Source organism: Amblyomma maculatum, chromosome 2 (assembly GCF_055883805.1).
Source record: "Amblyomma maculatum isolate TAMU_Amacu chromosome 2, ASM5588380v1, whole genome shotgun sequence".
In the NCBI taxonomy this organism is placed as follows: domain Eukaryota; kingdom Metazoa; phylum Arthropoda; class Arachnida; order Ixodida; family Ixodidae; genus Amblyomma; species Amblyomma maculatum.
The window spans coordinates 171,018,980-171,024,979 of NC_139345.1; positions in this window are offsets into that span (position 1 = coordinate 171,018,980).

The following is a 6,000-nucleotide window of genomic DNA, read 5'->3' on the forward strand; positions in this document are numbered from 1 at the left end:
GAGTTTCAGCTGTGCAATTAGGTTATTAAGGGGACATCCATTCTAGGCTCATGGAAAGAAATCCAGTGAGTTGTGCGCGAGATGAGCGCTGGATCTGTGCGTCGGACCTGTGCGTTGATGTGTCACTTGTCAATCATCCTGGTGACCTCATCTAAAAAACAGGAATCCTGTCTCCATCGAGAATAGAGCCTCCGTCCCTGAGAACCCAAGCCGAGCGCTTTAACCAACTGCGCCACTCTCGGGATCGTGAAACCCACATCACAGTTCTCCTTGCCTGCCTTGGGAATGATAGTAGCGATGATAAAGACGCTGCAATTAGTGATAATGGCGATTATGACAGTAGCAATGAGAACGACGGTGCATTTGACTGATAATGATAATGCGAGCAAACGTGATACTCAGTGTGCAGCAGCAACGAGTACAGGCATTGCAAAAAAGACGGGGGCGTAGGAAGTACAGAAAGGAGCGCGGACTTTCAAGTGAGTTGAAGGTCAGCGCTCGTTTGTGTCCTTCCTACGTCCCCATCTTTTTTTCTCTGTCTCCACTCATGAATTACCAACTCGCCCAAGCGTACGTTTCAGCAGCAACGCTTCGACTTTCGCATTTCAGCAGTGTAGATTCCACAGTGCTCTCGGAATATTTTTTTAGACATTGACGTAACTATTTATAGTCAATATTTGATAAATTGATATGTTTTTCATTATGTAAAACGTCTCACCCTTGGGGTCTTTCAGGTATTGGAAAGAAAAAAAATACTAATAAGAGCTACCCACTTCCCTACGTTCACAGAAAAAAATTAGCAGATTGATTTTGCACGGGTATGGATAGAGTGGTCGGCTTCACTTTTCGAAGACGCAAAAAGGATGAAGGGAGAAAGATTTTATTGTGACTATTTATTGTCACCTGCTTTGCAGGGTAATGAAAAGAGGAAGCTGAAGAGAACAATAAGCGGGAAATGGCGTGCTCTGGCAACTCGAAGTCCCTTGACCAAAAAGAAACACTCCCTTTACCTACTCAGTACGGCAACAATTGAGGTGGAGGTGCCGGCTGACTCATCACGGAGCCCCGTGTTCTTCGACGAAGCAGTCGACACACTGGCTTACCGCCCCTGCCATTCAATATGGCTCAAGATGGTGACGCTGGCCGAGCAACGCCTGCGGTGAGCAACTGGCAGCATTATCGCGAGCCGCGCACATTTATTGGGAACTCTGACGAGGACGGCGAAGGGGCCTAACCAACTACGAATGGGTGAGCCGGTATATTCTTAGTGGTTTGATCGCGATACTAGCGAACGAAGTATACTTCTTGTAAGGCACTGCACTAATTTGGTTTGAAAATTATGAAAGCTCACGTAGCAGCTGGTATCGTTTCACAAAAAAAAGTCAAGAAGTGATTTGGCGACGCATCCGCGAATATGAAACTCTCAGAGCAAACATTGCTGCAGCGATCCCAGATACCTAGTGCGACATGCACCACATATATCCAGGACATTCTGATGTTGTGCAAGCTTGTAAACCCACGGATGTCCAAGAAAGATAAAGGGCGACATTTTCTCAATAGGAGGGCTGAAGATGACTATATATTCCTTATTAGCAAATATAATTTGAACTCAGCTGCTGACGTCATCAGGCACTACCGCACTTTCCAAACCTTGAAGTTGCGCTGCATCACTCCTAAATTATGGCGACTGGTCAACGTCACAAATATCACGAGCGTTGATGCCAGTGCTCCGGAGTCGACGGCTGATTTGATAGTCCAGATCGTGCGAGAAGACTTGTGCTTAACAATTTTTTTTTGTGTGGCGAGATGAGCACCAATATGAAGGTTGCGCATTGCAAGCAGAACCCGCAACCCAATCAACTTCCTAGACTCCGGCTCCAAATGCGCCACGCTCTCACGACCGTAGACAATATGACGATGTAATCTATTTTAAGTGACGGATGGGACGAATAACCGCCTATACAGGCAGGGGGGTTCGTCAGGAAAGCAGGCCCAACTACAACTGCCATCCGGAACAAGGTTTCACCCACTTTTACTCTGACCGGTGGCTCATGCATCTCATGCGTTACAGCTGTACCGGACACACATTCCGGTACTGCCGTCGTCGAGGCCTGCTGCCAAAGTACCATCGCCCGCTGCCCAACGCTTCTGATCGTTTCAACACTGAACTTTAGCCGTTGACGCCCACACCGGCTTTGGATACCTACTGTCCGGCACAGATACGAATTGGCTCGCGTAGTTCCGACCGCAGCTTGACGCTGCCAACCCAAAGGCAGCGACGCTCACCGTCTTCCCGTCGCCGTTCTTCCCCTTTGTAAAAATATATTTTGAAGGCGCGGCCGATGGAGATGAGGTCGCAGGAATAGCAACGTTTCCGATACCTTTGCCTATATTCATGTTAAAGAACAAACTTGAAGTATTCGTTCACGGCATCCGCACTATTGCGTTAACTGACAATGGAGCAGTGGTCCCCGATATTGTTTAGGATGCAAGCATCGTGTGGAACATAAAGGGCATTTATGCTGGATGTTTTTACTTAGAAGCGAAATGGTTCTTGCGCTTTACCGCGCACGAACTTTCTTTTCTCCCTTTTTTGAGTAAACTTTTGGCTTGGTTGGTGTATGGAGTTTAACGTTCCAAAACGACTAAAGCTATGAGAGATGCCGTAGTTTTGGGCTCCGGAAATTTCGACCGGCTAAGGTTCTTTACCGTGCACGCACATCGCAAAACACACGGGCGACTAGCTTTTCGCAACAACGGCAAAGCGGCCGCTAAGGCTGGGATGCGGTCCCGCATCCTTGGGCACTGTAGTCGAATGCCATAAGCACTGCGCCACCCTGTCGGGGCTGTTAACATTTGCCGAACAAGCTTTCGAGATTTTCTAGCAGAGCATGATCATAGAACAGGCACACTCTTTCTTTCCTTTCGCTTTCTTGCTTTTCGTTTCAGAACAATATTCCGCATGCTTTTTTGCAACCGACTCCAACACCTGGCTTGGGAATCCAGCCGTCTTCAGGCGAGCTGCCTAGATGTCTATGTTTTGGTAGTAATATTTGAACGAAAAACCTGGTTATTTATTTGTTTCTCAAAGGTCTCTTATTAGATATAATTGAGGAAGTGGGTGTTATATGGACGAACAAGTATAACAAAAATCAAAATGAAATGCCTTCTATGAGCCCCTTGAATGCTTTCGGGTCGATTATTGTGGTGATCTGAGTGGGCAGGCCATTCCGGTCTCGCGGTGTGTGCAAAAAATATGACTGCTAAAAATTAGCAGTTTGCGCTCGTGGGGGACTCACTGCAACAATGTGGCTGGAGCGGTCAGTGCAGCGAGCTCTTTTCACACACTGGTTACCAGGGCGCAAAAATGTAAAAACAATTATGTAAAAGGTAAGACGCTCAATTCTACCTCGTGATGCTAAAGAGGGCAAACTTATTTGTGTTTATATTGCTTAGATGTTCGAAAAATAGGATTAACGAGACAAAATGAATCGTGGTCTTTTGTTCGGGACTGAATCGACGAATTAGTAAGGTCATTTTAGTGTGTGTTAAAAATAGCATTAGAATACACTAATTTAGGTCGCACAAACGTTTGGATAGCAATTTGTTCAATAGGGGAAGAATAGAGATAAAGAACATGCCGTACATAACCTACAGTGCGGTTGCAGAACTTACTTGGTTAACATGTATCCATTTTATGACCAATGAAATATGTTCACCAATATATTGGATTGATTAAGTTTGGGAAATTTGCTGCTAATTATGTAATCAGGAGCAAAGTTCTTGCGTTGGCGGTGAATGGGAAAGTGGACAGCTTTAGAGACATCTATTGACATACGCCAAATGTTGCACCAGTCCTCTAGGAGAGAACACATTTTAACGCGAGGTATTCGGTTAAATTTGTCATTGATGGACAAACACATTCACTAGCGAAGAGACGTATATGGGAGGAAATGGTATAGGGCAGGTCATTATATATAGAAAGAAAAGGAGATTCCAAGTATGGTACTTTGCGGTACGCACGAAAGTACTAGTGTTAAGGAACAACAGTGTGAGTTGGCATACACGAAGTGTTTACGGCTAGTTAAGAATCATCTAACGCATCTCAGAACACACGGATGAGTGTTAAGACGGAATAACTTTAGCAATATACGACACCGGTAATCCTTATCAAACCCTTCTTAAAAATTTAAATTTACTGCGAGAGTCGGAATGTTGCTGTCTAAACTTAAAGGCAGATGGCGAAGGAGAAAACGCGAGCCGAGTGTCATAAGAATGATTTTCACGGCAGCCATGCTGATCTGGATTTACAAAATTCGCGAACCTAAAAAGTTATTGATCGTAGATTACAAAATATGTTCCCCTATTTTGCACGAGATGTTTTCTATTGGATTCGGGCGATAGTTACACCGTGATGAGCGGCTTCCTTTCCAGAAAACTGGGATGACTTTGCCCACCTGCCAGTCCCGTGGAAATGAACCAGAGTTGTGCGAATCCTGAAAGATGAGTAACAAAAAGGGTACACATATGTTTGATATTTTCTAGAACTTTGGCAATTGACAATTGGAAATGGACCCTGGCAAAGTTCAATGCTAAAACCCTAGCTAGTGATCTAGTTTAGCAGTGCTGTTAGAGGAACTAGAGGGTATTAAATTGAACGTCATGGGCCTACGTTGTCAATAAATATATACCTGGTAATAGAGATAAATTCTATAGCATTGATGAGGGTGTGCCAAGCATCGTAATTAAGCTTAATAAGCGGTATGAATTGAAGGTCGTACAAGCCTATGCACCTACATGTAGTTATGATGATCAGGCAGTTGAAAGCTTCTACGAAGATGTAGAATCGGCAATGCGAAAAGTAAAGACGCAGTATACTGTACTAATGGGCGACTTCAATGCCAAGGTAGGGAAAAAGCAGGCAGGAGACCAAGGGAGTGGGTGACCATGGCATTGGTTCTAGGGATAGCATGGGGCGTGTAACTAGTTGAGTTTGCAGAGCGCAATAACCGAAGAATCACGAATACCTTATTCAGCAAACGGAAGAACCGGAAGTGGACATGAGAAGTCCTAACGGGAAGACTAAAAATGAAATTGACTAACCCCGCAATATGCAGGATGTAGAGGTATTAGGGAAAGTGCGATACAGTGACCACAGGATAGTAAGGTCTCGAATAAGTTTAAATCTGAAGAGGGAACGGAACATATTAGTAAGAAACAAGTCGATCAACGAATTAGCAATGAGGGGGAGGGAAAAAGAGTTCAAGATCTCGCTACAAAATAGATATCCAGCTCTAACTGAGGATGACGACATTAGCCTAGAAGCAATAAACAATAATTTCAGAGATATCATTACTGAGTGCGCTTAGATGTAGGCAGTTGGATAGCTAGAGAGCATTCCAGTAAGCTGTCTAAGCAAACGGAAGATTTGGTTAAGAAACTCCAAAGTGTGAATGCTTCCAATTCAACCGAAAAGGTAGACTTCAGTATAACTTCTTCCTGGGCATTTTGGTGAATATTGTACATCGTAATGTTAGAGCGCAAAAAAAAACACGCACAGACAAACGACATAGCACTAGCGCTCTATAAATAGAATTGGCAGCGATATCAAAGGTAATCAACAAGCGTGAAGTGACCGATACAAGGAAGTGTAACTTGGAGGATATGGATTATGTAAAAATCAGATGGATGCGCTAAAGAACAAGACGGGAAATATCAGCACGAATATGGGCAAGATAGTCAAAGTAGCAGAGGAGTTATATACTGATCTCCGCAGTAGCGAAACTTGTTAGGACAATAATGAGATTGGCAGTAGAGAAAAGAAGACAGAGGTTCCGCCAGGGACGAAGGACGAGGTTAAGAAAGCGTTAGAAACTATGAAAAGGTTGAGGGGTTGAGGTAACTGTAGATTTATTGAAGGACGGAGATATCGTGTTAGGAAAACTGGCCACCCTGTACACGCAGTGCCAGTTGTTATTGACGGTATCGGAACCACAGAAT